General features: G+C 37.3%; 2 pseudogenes; both read left to right on the forward strand.

Annotated features, from left to right (window-relative positions):
* The first annotated feature begins 3,151 nt into the window (after positions 1 to 3,151).
* LOC139708075 (uncharacterized) lies at positions 3,152 to 3,926 on the forward strand (annotated as a pseudogene).
* A 4,150-nt stretch (positions 3,927 to 8,076) lies between these two features.
* Positions 8,077 to 13,196, forward strand: LOC139708076 (uncharacterized; annotated as a pseudogene).
* Positions 13,197 to 13,918: the final 722 nt, after the last annotated feature.

The raw sequence follows: 13,918 nt of genomic DNA on the forward strand, positions 1-13,918 counted from the left end.
AATCTTTTGTCAGTGTGGAAAAGATGTTGCATTGGTAACAGTGTATTTTGAATGAGATTGATACACTTATATGGTGAATTCAGCAAAGCCCCTCATCCTTTTAGCATTTGGCTTGAAATTTGGCACATGTGATGGCTATGTATTGTTGTGCTAACTTCATTTTTTTTCTTAATGTCCAACATTGTGTTGGTATGGTTACACAATTTGTAATAAAAACATAGAAATCGATAGATATTCCAAAAATAATGTGTACTATATGTTTTTCCACAATTTGTATTCCACAATGTTGTTAAAATTCAAGTAATTGAATGTGTATGAAATAATATAAACTGTTCAAATTAATAGCTGGACATTAGGATGTTGTTATTCTTTATATCCCCGTGACACAATCTGTTCCTTCTTCAGCAGTTAACCAAAATGTTAAAATGCTGAAATTAGGCATAATTTGTGAACATAAATTCTACAGTTGCAATGAAAGATTGTTCAGAGTGTGTATACCTAGACATTCCTAGAAATAATCTGTACGAGATGTTTTTTTTTCCACAATTTGTATTCATCAATGTCATTAAAATTCAAGTAATTGAATATTTACAGTTTTGCTCTGTTTTGATGGAAATCTGCTCTCCTGATAATAAAGTGGTTGCTGATATTATTTCTGATTTCCTGTATGAATTGATTTTTGTGCCAAACAGTATTCTCACAATGTATAGATAAAGTAAAATTACTGTAGCTATTTGTTTATGCATGACAAACGCATAATCATACTCGACAAACTACTGCATGACAAATAAATTGTATTACACATTCATTCTTTGCATGACAAATGAATTTGTATGCATGACAAATTAATTTTTGCACTCTACAAATTAATTTTGGTGCACTACAAATTAAATTTCTTGCATGACAAATGACAAATTAAAATTTGTCAAATAAGACCACTTTTCACGACAAATAAATATTTGTCATGACTAGATGAAAATTTGTCAAATAAGACCCATTACACTACGAATTAAAAGTTGTCACACAAATTTGTCAAGTAAGGCCACATGCATGACAAATTACTTGACAAGTTATTAGTTTGTCAAATAAGACCACCTGTATGACTAACTTTAAGTTGTCAATTGACTAAAAGATATTTTCAGTGTAGTGATGGCCTCTCAACTGCTGCAGCTTTGTGGATGGCCATCTTCTATGTTTTCAACCTAGCATATCCTGCCTATGTCGCGAAGACCCTCCTCTTCTGCCAGAAAATTCTTCTGAACAGCCAGGATTACGAAGCAGCTCCAAGACCCACATTGCCACATTTACAAGTAAACTTAACAACTTTAAAGGGATCGTATAGTTTTGGTTGAGACCTAATGTCAGGTTTCTAACATTTTTTTTTTTTTTTTGGGGGGGGGAGATAAGGAGACACCTCTTATGAAATATGACAGAGCATGTAATTCTATGGGGAATTCAATTTTTATTTGATGGAAATTGGTTTTGAAATGGCTGAGATATCCAAAAAGAGACCGATTCTAATAAAGTGTGGGACCCACACTTTATAATAAAGTGTGGGACCCACACTTATACTGATTGCTTTGTTTTACTTTGTTTTTGGATGTTTCAGTCATTCCAAAACCTATTTTCATCAAATAAACTTTGAATTCCTCTTAAAAGGGTATGCTCTGTACAATATCATAAGTGTTTTCTTGGTATCTCGCAAAAAGTTTAAAGCCCATTTCTCATCTTCACCAATACTGTACTATCCCTTTAGTGCTAGTTGTTAGAATTGAGTACTGCACCATTCCATAAAACTTGTCTTTGGTGGTATGTTTGCTATTTGTGATATCTTACCCATGATGTTCAATGCTGATGCCTGATTTGTATAGTAGTTACCATTGAAAGAAGATTACCGTTAATGGTAGGATTTATTCAAAGGGACCCACATATTGATTGTTTATCATGCCTTTCCTAGTTTCCCTACATGTGTACCATGTTTGAAGTGTTCTGAAAAGTACCTACTCAGTGAAGCCTTACTTCTCAGTAGCTGAATGCCAGATAGTTTTGGTAAATCTGAAAACCTTTCATTTTGGGGCAGAAATCTTTTTTTTTTATTTCCATATAATTTATTTGCATTATTGTTCCCATTGTTCAGAGAGCCCGTGAACAAAATGTAGACACAATTACTACAAATCGTTAATCTAACTTTGCTTCAAAGAGTGAAAGTTGTTTAAAATACATTGGAAAGTGTATTTCCAAATGTCGAACAAGTTTAATTTTCTTACTAAAACTATCGCTGTGCTTTACCCTAGTCTAACGTGTGTGTGTGTGTGGGGGGGTCCACACCCCCCCCCCCCAGTTGGATTAGGGTTACTCTTAACATGCGTTCTTTTTAATTGTGTGTTAGATCAAACTTTCAGTGTTTTATGACATCAGGTATTTCTGGTGTGAAAAATTGTATAACATGTTGTTTTGGGGGCAAGTCCAAGCTATTTTGTGTTTATTAACGTATGTAACATTAGAAGAAAAAGATTGATTTTTTTGGAAATTTTAGGATCAAACCTTAGTCCATGGATGTATTGTTGGGTGCTAATAAAGGCCAGAATTTATGGTGATTTATTAATCAGTAATTCTATGAATTTCTGTAAAAAAAAAAAATGTAAAAGAACGTAGGCTTGCGCAAACTATAAATACAAGGATGGATTGTATGTTAGTTTTCTTGTGTAGGGATAATCATCTGTGAAAATGTCAACCCAACTTGATTCATGTTATCGGAGATATTAGTGTAGATGAAAAAAGGAAGTGCTCAGTAAGGCTCTCAGATTATCATAGTAGTTTTTCCACTGACATTTTTTCCCCAAAGCTTTTGTAATATTTTGGCTGCTATGATACTTTCTGACATATTTTTAATTTTTCACGACACAACTCAGCACTTTGTCCCCGCCCACCCTCTTACCGAGTACATGTACATTTAAGGGGGGAAATCACATGTTCATCTTCTTCAGAACAAGTGGGTGGATTTTAACAAACTTGTTGGGAATTATCCGTACGCCAGAAAGGACCCAAAGGGTCATAGCGATTTCAACAAAACTTTGCAAATTCATAATTCCATACATAAAAGTTTATGAAATATACTCTGTAATAGCGATTTTTTTTTTAATTGATATTTTTCGTAATATCCGTTATGGCAGATTGTAATCCTGACAAGAGGTGGACGCTTGTCAAGTACATGTAAGATGAAAAATATGACATGAATCCGTTCCGCTGAGTTCAAGAAAGAGGCATGGGAAAGACTGTCAGCGCCTAGTTCACAGTAAAAGGGACAGTAAAGGCACCAGAGTACACTCCTCTCCAGAAAACCTGTGCGAACCTCCCAAGTTCCAATATTTCGAATGGCTCAAGGTTACTGGTGTAGTACGCCAAGGTACATTTTTTTAATGTCTTTGTTACCAGGAGCTGATCCAGGATTTTTTCAAAGGGGGGGGGGAGGGAGGGCACACAAATCTCCGGAAATTCTCTGACAAACAAGCAAAAAAAAAAAATGGGTGTCCGTTTTAAAAGGGGAGGCAAACTTTCTTGAAAAAAGAGGGGCACAATGTATTTTTCTTTCAAAAAGTGGGGGGGGGTATAGGACAGATTTCACTTTTCTAAAATTTAAAATGCCTGTGTGCAAAATTGCTTTGTCTCTTTTATAATTTGCTGCTTAGCAATAACTGACTTTCAGGTTGGCCAGTCCCTTCTGGAAGAACGCCTTGACGCCTCATCTTCATCAGATGCTCATGAAAAAGGACAGTGCACAGCGACCGAAGCATGTACGTGCTAGGCCAATGCGGTTAGCTGAAGATGACAACGGGGATAGCAACCATAATCGGAGCTCTGATGCTGACGAGTACTCATTTAGTTCCGAGGAGCTGACACTGTCTAGTCAAACCGTAAGACCTTAACAATATACGGACCTGATTAGACAGATTGAACACTTCAATATTCGGTCATATGAGGATAAGTATTAATAGAAGGTATAACAAGTGGCAGGAAAATTCACAGCTGCCTGATGTAATTATCAGCATTTGTTTTTGAGGAGTGAATTCTCTTCCTTTTTTTTTCTTGGTAGAACTCTTTTAGGCATTCCAACACAAATATTGATAACCACAGAATAATGAAATATTTACGTAGTTATGATATTTGCTACAGAACAGTCAGTACAAACTCTTTTTACACCGATTACTCTGGCAATCATGCATCCATGCATGTACATATCACCAGCAAGACCACTATCCAATGACCTAGTGCACTGATATAAGAAGAGAACCTTTGTTAGTGTGGTTTAGTGCTTGTTTTACCGAGCAGAATTGCCCGTGTTTTGTTAATATCTATATGTCTTGAAAATTGCAAATTACAGCATCGTCGGTAGATATATCAAACAATGTTTCCATTCAATTTTATATGTGTACAATCTGACAGAGATATTTAGCTGGTGATTCACCATAAATTCATTGCACTCATAATTAATTCTCATTCAAATATTCAACTGTCGATTCAATATTTTGAAAAGTGCCAAAAATGCAAATGGTAATTATAAGATTGTTATTGATGAGCACTTGGTTTTTGATTCACTGTTGATGGAACTGAAAGGAGTGACAATTCTGTATGATATTCGCCAGAAGTAAAAGATATAAAGAGTAGAAAATGATCTTGCTAACGAGATAGTCGAATTAGAAAGATTGTTAGATCAAAATATAAGTAGCGGAGAAAATATAGATACGATTAGATCATTGAGAGAAGAATTAGAACCATTTAGACAACATAAGTTTTAAAGGGCAGCAAATAGGCTACGGTTGCAAGAAAAGCAATTTGGAGAAAAACCAACAAAATATGTTCTGAACTTGGATAAACAAAGAAGAGTACAAAAACATTTGTGGAATTGATCAATGATAATGATACAGTGTTGCAGAATCAAGAAGACATTATGAAAGAAATTGTTTCATATGAACAATTCAGTCCAAAATGCATATTGACACTGCACAAGACTTATCTGACATTCATCCTGCCTTCTTTTGTACCAAATTTTACTGCCGATTAATGGCAACAGAAAATAGATGATATTCATTACAATTACAAATTTATTACAATTTATTATAATATTCAACACAAAGCTAAGAATGATTGGCATGGCCATAAATGCAATGGTGAATGCATTATATATTTGTACATTTTTTCAGACCTCAATGAAGCCTGGCAGGCCCCAAAAAGAGGAAATCTTGTTGTGGTCGCCCTTCTATGAAGAAACCTGTAGATCCAATGTCACATTTTAATTTCATTGATGATTTGCCACTGCAACAGGAAAAGTGCAAAGTTAAAGTGAATGGCTCATTTCAGTTAGATGTTTGAAACAATTTTCTCAAATGTAATCTGTGTGACTGTGTTGTTACGTCTCCCGTGCCATCATCTCTTTTGTGTCGACTGTCCGTCACCTGTGTTCTCCAAAGTGCCTGTCAATTGTCATGTCTGTAACCTCAGTGTTCACTATACACTCCATGCAAGCCAGCCACATACATTTTCACATTACTGGACAACTTACATCTTAAGTGCACACGGTGTCACTCATCAATTCACCATGCCAAAGCATCTCATCACACATGCCATCAACATGATCATACATTTCACAAATTGCCGGATTCACCAACAGCCATAGTCCCCAGGCAAAGGCATGAGATTGCCATAGCGTGTCTGCAAGAACAACTTGAGAAATCAAAAGATGGCATCTCTGCTACCTTTGGCGCACCTGATCTGGAAAGGTGTTTAGAGCAATATTTTTCATATTGAACAACATACAATTGTACTAGAGGTCTATAGAGTTCATAAAAATGACATTCCTCCGTTCTGATAGGCCTAATAAGACTGAAATAAACTAGTTTACCTGGAAAATCTGGGAAGGGGTCATTAATGCCTGGCATTATCCCTTTACATGCCGGTCTAGAAGTAATTCCTGAGTACTATCCTTAATCTCGCACATTAAAGTCACCATGGAAGTGTATTAATACTATATAAAAGAAAATTAGTTAATTGGATTCAGTTATGCCGTATTACATCATTGTGTTTGGTTCAGGCGAGCTCATCCGGCTGTGAAGTTAGTTTAATGATATTCAGGAAAATGATTAGGCGCTAGAGAGGTCTTAATTTAGTAAGAGATAGTTTGCTTTGAGAGGAGAATTTTTTTTTTTAAGCATGCCTCTGTCTGAACCGCATGTTAATTGATTTCAGTAGTTAGTGTATAAGTTAAGACGTTAGGGAATATCAGGCAGAGAAACATTTTGGTTAGCATACAAAACACGTCGGTATGGGGCTTGAAGCAGCGTCGGCGAGCAGTACTGTTATGCCGGGGCGACTACCAGTACGAGGGACGAGCGTCGCTAGCTGAGCCACACCTGCTGAGCCACACCCGCTGACGACCTGCGGTCTACCGAGCACGACGCTGGCGCAGTACCAACTACTAAAAAAGGGACATGAATCCGGAACCCAGAGCAGTATAGCCAAAAGTTACATGTTTATTTATACTTTGTTTTGTATTTAATATATTCATATACAATCTTAAACTTTGTAACAAGACCAAAACTTGATTATTAAAAACGTTGATTTAACTGTATTTTTTTTTTTCAATTTGAATGCTTACGTGTCAAAGTAGCAGACTAAACAAAAAGGTTGATTATGTGATAGGGGTATAATAAATTTGTTAATAAAATGAAAATAGGCTTACAGCCCTACCACTTTACATTCTGATGTGATCTTCTATTTGCAATTAATTCCTATAATATGCTTTTATACAATATTTTCTGGGACAACTGTAAGTTGTTTTTTTTTTCTGTCATGCTTGAGGAAAACAAAATTTCAGTAGTTGAAATATAATTGCTTATAGCGTAATCATACATGAACATTATTATATCACCTAAATCATATCTGAAATAGCCCATCAAAACCACGTAAATTCTGGCAGCATCAGTAAAGCCAGAAATGCTCACAGAAAAAATGCGGAGAGGAACGCAATTCATAAGCCAACTGCGAAGGGATCTTTCAAAACACGAGGGGCTGGACATACAACAACGAGGTGAATTACAGCATGCTGGCATGCAGCACATCAAAGGTACCGGCATAATGATCCCAACTGCAGATATTCTGAAACTGCAACTGAAATCCTTTTTCATTTTGAGCTGGCACACTTTGAGAAGACAGAAAAAGTTAGATAAAACACAATACAAAACATGAAATCTTCAACAACAACAAAATATTGACTACTCATTGAACTGAAATTCATGGAGGATTTTTTTTCTTTTATACAATGCTGAATAAACTACAGTCAACGTAGCTTAAGCCAATCTCTCTCATATAAAGTCATATGCTCGCCGAGGTCGAAGGTCTTTTCAAGTTATATTTATATTCTATTGATTGTAATTCCTTATCAGTTGGCTTTTCTCTTAGTCGAAGCTGCAATGTATTTCCGCAGTCCAATTAGATATAGGTGACAAGCATAATATAACTACTGGTGTTTTGTGACTACTTCAGAATTTATGATGTAATAGCCACCTACAACAAAAAAAAAAATACTAATGAATAAGGAAGTCCGTAGCATAGTCTATACAAGGTAATTTAGATCTCAGTCTAAGTCTATTAATACCTTTTTATCTATTAAAAAAAACAAAGAAAAAGAACCTACATCATTACTAGCAGATAATAAAGTTAGATCTGCCGTTCGGATCTCAATTTACACTCATGTATCCTAGTGTAGCCGTTTACATCTAGAATTGTTAGAGTAGGCTTTGCCATGGAGTTCATATTCTTAGCTCACTACAACGTAGTAGTCTAGACTTTCTAGTTTTCATGGACTCACAGGGTGATGTGACAATATTCGACAATATTGATGAATTGTTCCTTTGTCATGTATTAACTGTAATATAATACATAGACCAAAAATAAATGAATAAATAAGATAGATCTAATATTTTTTAAGCATGCATGTAGCTACCATGAGTAACTGAATAGGTTTTGTATGAAATTTCCAATTCATCAATTTGCAAACGTCCTTTCTTTTATGAAGGTATGATGGGGAGAGAACAAGAGACACTGACGATCATCAAGTGGAAGAAGAATGGCTCTTTCAACACAGTGTTATCCAATGATGTCTGGCACGGCAAGAAAAAAATCTGCATCCAGGCAGAAATGTGAAGATGAAAGAACAAAGAGGAAGGTGGTGGACCACAAAAGTTTTTCATGTCTTGCCGCATACTGCAATTTGTAAGCCTATTCCTTGATTACTCCGTGAGGTGTAACGTACATGTGATAAATTTTCAGGTATCAAACCAAGATCCTTACCTACTAAACTATTTTGCAAGATAGTCAAAGGCTATGGAACTCTTGAAAAAAATATATCCAGTGCTATTCCCAAAACTTATACGCTCAGTCAAAATTAAGTATTTAGGATTTACACGTAATTTTTCACATGTACATTTGAACAAAAATTTTGAGCAATCGGGACTGCAGATTATACCATCAAAAATTCTACTTCTTTCCAACTCCTTTGGTGACATTTTGTTTTTCGTTGTTGTTGGAACTGTCTTCCCCTCTTCGACAAAAAGAAATTAGACATTGGTGGTTGTTTTCGTCAAGAATGGTGCTGCAAACTCATAGCCTTCAGTAAAATTTTCTCTTTTACTAATTTTCTACTGAATTTTTAAGACACTGTAGTTGCTCGAAAGCAGTAAGTACACAAGTGTCTGTGTTATACTGACCACAGAATCTACTACCTGTAAAAAGAAAGTTCAAGCTACTTGTACAATCTATTTGCAATTTGCACAATGAACTTGTTCCACCTTTGTTGTTTGGAACTGATTGATAATTGATCAATGTACTTTCCTCTCCTTCAGGTGACAGCATTCCCGAGTGTACACCTGGTAACAATAACGGGATAACATCAGATGGAAGCGGACCATCGACCCAGTCAGCTCTTGATCGTAATTCTTTATCACTTTTTGTAAGCCTTTGATTGAACTTTTCACAAAACTTCAGGATATTTTGAATCTTTTAATGTTGCTGCTGAGCAATTAAGTTTTCATTCTAGGAATTAGTTTTTGCTTTGATTGCCAGGCCAACCTTTTAATATTCTGTACCTTCGTGGATCAATTGTATTTAAATTCTCCCTTTGAGGTGATTGAATTGCCATGGTTCTCGTAGGTTTACTTTGCTATGCAAGACCCATTTTGACGATGCCGGAAGTTGCATTACCTTCGTTGCAATATACATTGCAAAGTTCGTATATCTTGCAAATGTAACCCCTTTTCACTTCTCTTGAGAAAGTCTCATTATGTTTATTCATTCTCATCAAATTTGACATATGTTGTTCATCATTTGCAGATATGCATGTTTATATTCTATAAATAGAAACGAAGAAGCAAAATGATAATCATTGACTATTTCTCTTTGAGCAACATGATGTCACTGGGCATTTGTATTCAATGTTAAATTTCATTTGCCTATTTCGCGTTTTCTACGTCAGGCATGCATCCACAAGAACACAACTGAGCAATAAGAGGACAACTACCACCTAATGCCTGGAGCCGTATTTATCAAGTCCTCTCCCAGCCGAGCTTATATCTGTCTCTTCTTGTACACCCACACAAGCTCTCGTGGACCATACGTACCACAGGAAAACAAAAAGATACACGCCTCTTTAATACAATTGCAAACTCTTCCAATAATACCAACAAAGAGAAGTCTTCAAAAGAGGTGTAGAGATCGAGAGAATGACGAGCCAGTTTGTTCTCCGCAGAGTAAAAAATACTTCGTATGGAGCACGTCCGGGATCACAACTACCACTGCACTACCGAAATGCTAGAAAAAAAGTTGCAACACGCAAATTATAGCTTGAAACGAGTACGGATGGGGCTGCAAGCAACAAAGAAAAGTGTATTTTGACGAGAAAATAGCATAGAAAAACTGTTAGAGAAGGTAAAAGATGAATTCATGATAACCGAAATTCAATATGAATTTCTGAAACAAAACCTCCATGAAAGGACACTAGTTCTGATCGAAAATGAGATTAATGGTCTCAACAAAGACTCACATGGTTCTCAGGTACTCTGACGAACTGAAACAATTTGCCGTCACTTTGCACTTTTACAGTGCTCAAGCCTATGAATTTTTGCGCCGGTACCTCAACTTCCCCAATCCTGCTACTATACGTCGGTGATGTGGAAATTTCGACTGCGGACCTGGATTTTTATGGATGTTGTGAAACACCTAAAGGACATGGTTCATGAAAACGAAGGCGCAAAACACTGCCTTCTAATGATGGACGCAATATCTATTAAGGAGGTAGTACATGATCCGAAGTCGTCAGGGTATGCTGGCTTCGTTGACTGCGGCAACTTCAAGCTTGCAGACGGAGATGAACCGGCTATCATATTTATATAGTTGTTTAGGTCTTATTAGTGCATTGGAAATTCCCGGTGGCGTATTCAATCACAAATAATCCAAGTGGGACTATTCAGGCCGAAATAATCAAACAGCTTATTTGTGTTTTGAGAGAGGCCGGATTTGAGGTGCATGGTGTGGTGTGTTATGGATCGTGCGCGAACCAGGTTACATTCATTGCAGGAGCACTCATTCGGAGGATGATCCGACTTTTCGACTTCCTAAACTCAAAGTAATTCGTCAGCAATGGGCATAAAAGCCCTTTCAGAAAGGAAGCAGTGGATGACAGAAACATCCCAATACATTTAAGATCTTCAAGATGCATCAGAAGCAAAGCTCTGCTTTAGCAAACGCAAGACAGCATGAATTAGATTACCGATAACCATCACGCCTGTGCTTAACAAATCTGTTTCGATCTTCTCAACTGCAAGAATCTATCCAAATTTGTACTGAACTGCATGTCTCAGGACCACTAAGAGACGTTTTTTTTTTTTTTTTTTTTCTGTCAAATGAGAAGACGCAATGGATAGAATAATACTCTCAACGGTATATATGTAATTCCAGAGGTCTTTGAGGGCTATCCTGTGGAAGAACGAAGTAAGACCATCTGAACGAGCCAACTGCAATTTTGGGGAGATGGTTAATACCGTATTCCAACGTTCGCCTTAATTCGTCATCTTCCATTCTTGCTGACAAAGATTTAAAGACGTTTGCAGACCTACTTGAGCACCCAAGCGAATACCATGACCATGTAATGCATTATATGTCAGGATAAGTCTCAAGGCGGGTAACAAAATCCTGCAAATGCACACAGTGTTGTGCCGCTCTGCACAGAATAATGGATCAGCTTTGATGAGGAAAAACAGAGGAGGCCTCATCAAGCCAAGAAGCGGCGTGTATGATACAATTCAGACCATGGAAAAGCACCTACGGTGAGCATTATGAATTAAATAATTATATAGATTTTTTATGTCGAAAAAAAATTTTATACACTTCGTTTTGATATTTTCATATAGTTATAGTAGAAGTCAGGGTATCACTTATAAATATGAATTCATTTTTCTTTGTGTGTGTCTGTAGTGTATGTTTGTCTATAGACTTAACATAACACATAGGCTTCATTTCTTGGTAGTAATGAACGCAGAAATTAACATTAACTTTACATCTTGAATTACAATCAATATAAAGACCAAAGAACTTTACAAATCCAACCTATTCCATTCACGAACAACTTGTCCAGTAAAGTGTTGATTGTATTCTTGAAAACCACAAAATGTTGTTTTAATAAAATTTAATGACTGTTTATTAGCCTTAGTCCGCCTAGATACTATATTAGCTTCAGTATATTAATGGTTTTCTGTAAAACTTGAAGATTTGATTTGAGTAATAGATACTGGTGTCGTCGGCAAAGAGTAGAAAATAGGGTTGCCATATTTGTTTATTCTTCATGCCAAATGCATTGATGAGTAAAAGTCCCTGCAGCAAAGTGTACAAGCATTTTGAGATCTAAAACTACGACGATACTTATGTCACATTGCTTATATTTCTCTAATATTCTACTACTCTATACGCTAAAGTTTTTTTTTTAATAAGAAGAAAGCATAGACACTATGAAAAAGTGAAAATGCTATGAATAATCCTACAAACTAATATCTAAACAATTAAACACAATAAATTTCTGAAAAGTAAAATGTGTTATGAAGAATAAAAATCACACGAGATATAATATGAGAAGATATGACTTGAACGTAAACTGAATTACATGTGAGGGTGCACTCCCTCTGGAATGCGTTATTTGTACGCACGCGCATGACGACTACTGGTACTTACTTTCTATATAAAATCTCAAAAACCTCAAAATAAATAACGTTATGGCGCCTAAGCAGGGACGTGTAAGGTTGTGTGTACTAGTGTTAGAAGGGTCCTAACGTTACATCGTGACGTTATTCATCGCACTATCGTTGGATCTGTAATGTACTTAGTGCTCAGTCTTGTCGCCTAACCCTGTGAAAATTGTAGCCCGAAGTCCTGTCACCGTCTCAGGCCATCAGGTCTCCACTGTCTGCTTTGACCACCCTCATTGCATGGGGAAAGCCTTCCTCCTTTCCCCATCTTTAAAGGCAAAAATGCGGTCGACACTCTTAGGGCAGGTTCTTTGCCTGGAACAAAGATCGAGATGAGTGAGTCTGGCTGGAGCAACGCTGACATCTTCCACAGGTTCGTCAAGGAGCATCTCACCCCCTACGTCGATGCAAGGAGGAAGACGGGCGAGCATGTGCTGCTTATCTACGATTGCCACAAGTCTCACGTCCCAGTTTCTCTCATCAGATTTGCACGGGAGCACAACATAATCTTGTTTAATTGTACTCTCTGCACACACCAGCCATTTCATTCAACCTCTAGATGTCGACGTGTTCAGCCCAATGAAGTCGCACTACAACGCAGCCTGTAGTCGCCATCTTCGGGAGCCCCCTGGAAGAGTGATCACCAGCTACAACCTGAGTGCCCTCATCGGAGAGGCCCACCTCCGGACGATGGCGAAAGGGAACCTCCGGGCCGGCTTCAAGGGAACAGGCATCCCCCCTTTTCATCCAGAAGAGATCGACGTTGACGTCATATGTGGCCTGGCAAGTCTGGTAAACCCCATCAGTACTTTGACGCAGCACAAAGATCGAGAGACGAATGCCGCCACTCCCATCCTTTCAGCAACACAGGCCTTCCTTGCCGAGCGACGGCCATCACTGCCTATCTAGTTGGATCCCTATCTAGAGTTCCACGGAGTTTAGAACCATAAAAAAGGAAAATAAAAATCATAGTCATCCTAACGTTATGGGCCTAGGATGATTTAACATCAAAGGAGGGTGATGAATTCAAAAAAAGAGTAAAAAACAAACAGAAAAATCTGTAACGTTAGGTTCTATGACTGTGTTGTACTGTTGGTTTTGTTTCCATGACAAAGGAAGTGCTCAAATACTACTACTCTCGATCGCCGCACCATCACATCTTCAATCCGACTGAGAGTCCTGCGGGAGCCAGAATCAGAGTGAACTGACCTGGCAGGTGAGCAGCTGGCCAGCTTTCTCCTTCTGTATTAAGAAACCTAATGAGTCATCCAGCCAGCTCGTGGCATTTCTTCAAGAAGCTGTTCAGGAAAAGGTTGCCGACATGAAGAAGGCGGTAAGCAAAATAAGTTAAAGTCAGACACATACGTACACAAATTGTTTTATGAATATTGGAAAAACTTTAGATAAACTATCCTTCAATTGAACAATTGCCTAATATCTTTCTTTTATATTCAATCCTACAAAATAATTATTAACATTATTTGTGTTACAGAATGCGACTTGATGAAGCTGCCAAAGAACGATGCAGGTCAGGAGAAATTACTGCAAGCCTCAACGAAGCACTCAATGGAATAACCATTCACCGGCTGGCACATTATGGGAGAACAATCCTAGGAAACAATGTACACAAA

The sequence above is a fragment of the Diadema antillarum genome, unplaced genomic scaffold (assembly GCF_040938485.1).
Source record: "Diadema antillarum isolate AM-2024a unplaced genomic scaffold, OU_Dant_1.0 seq00001299_RagTag, whole genome shotgun sequence".
Taxonomy (NCBI): Eukaryota; Metazoa; Echinodermata; class Echinoidea; order Diadematoida; family Diadematidae; genus Diadema; species Diadema antillarum.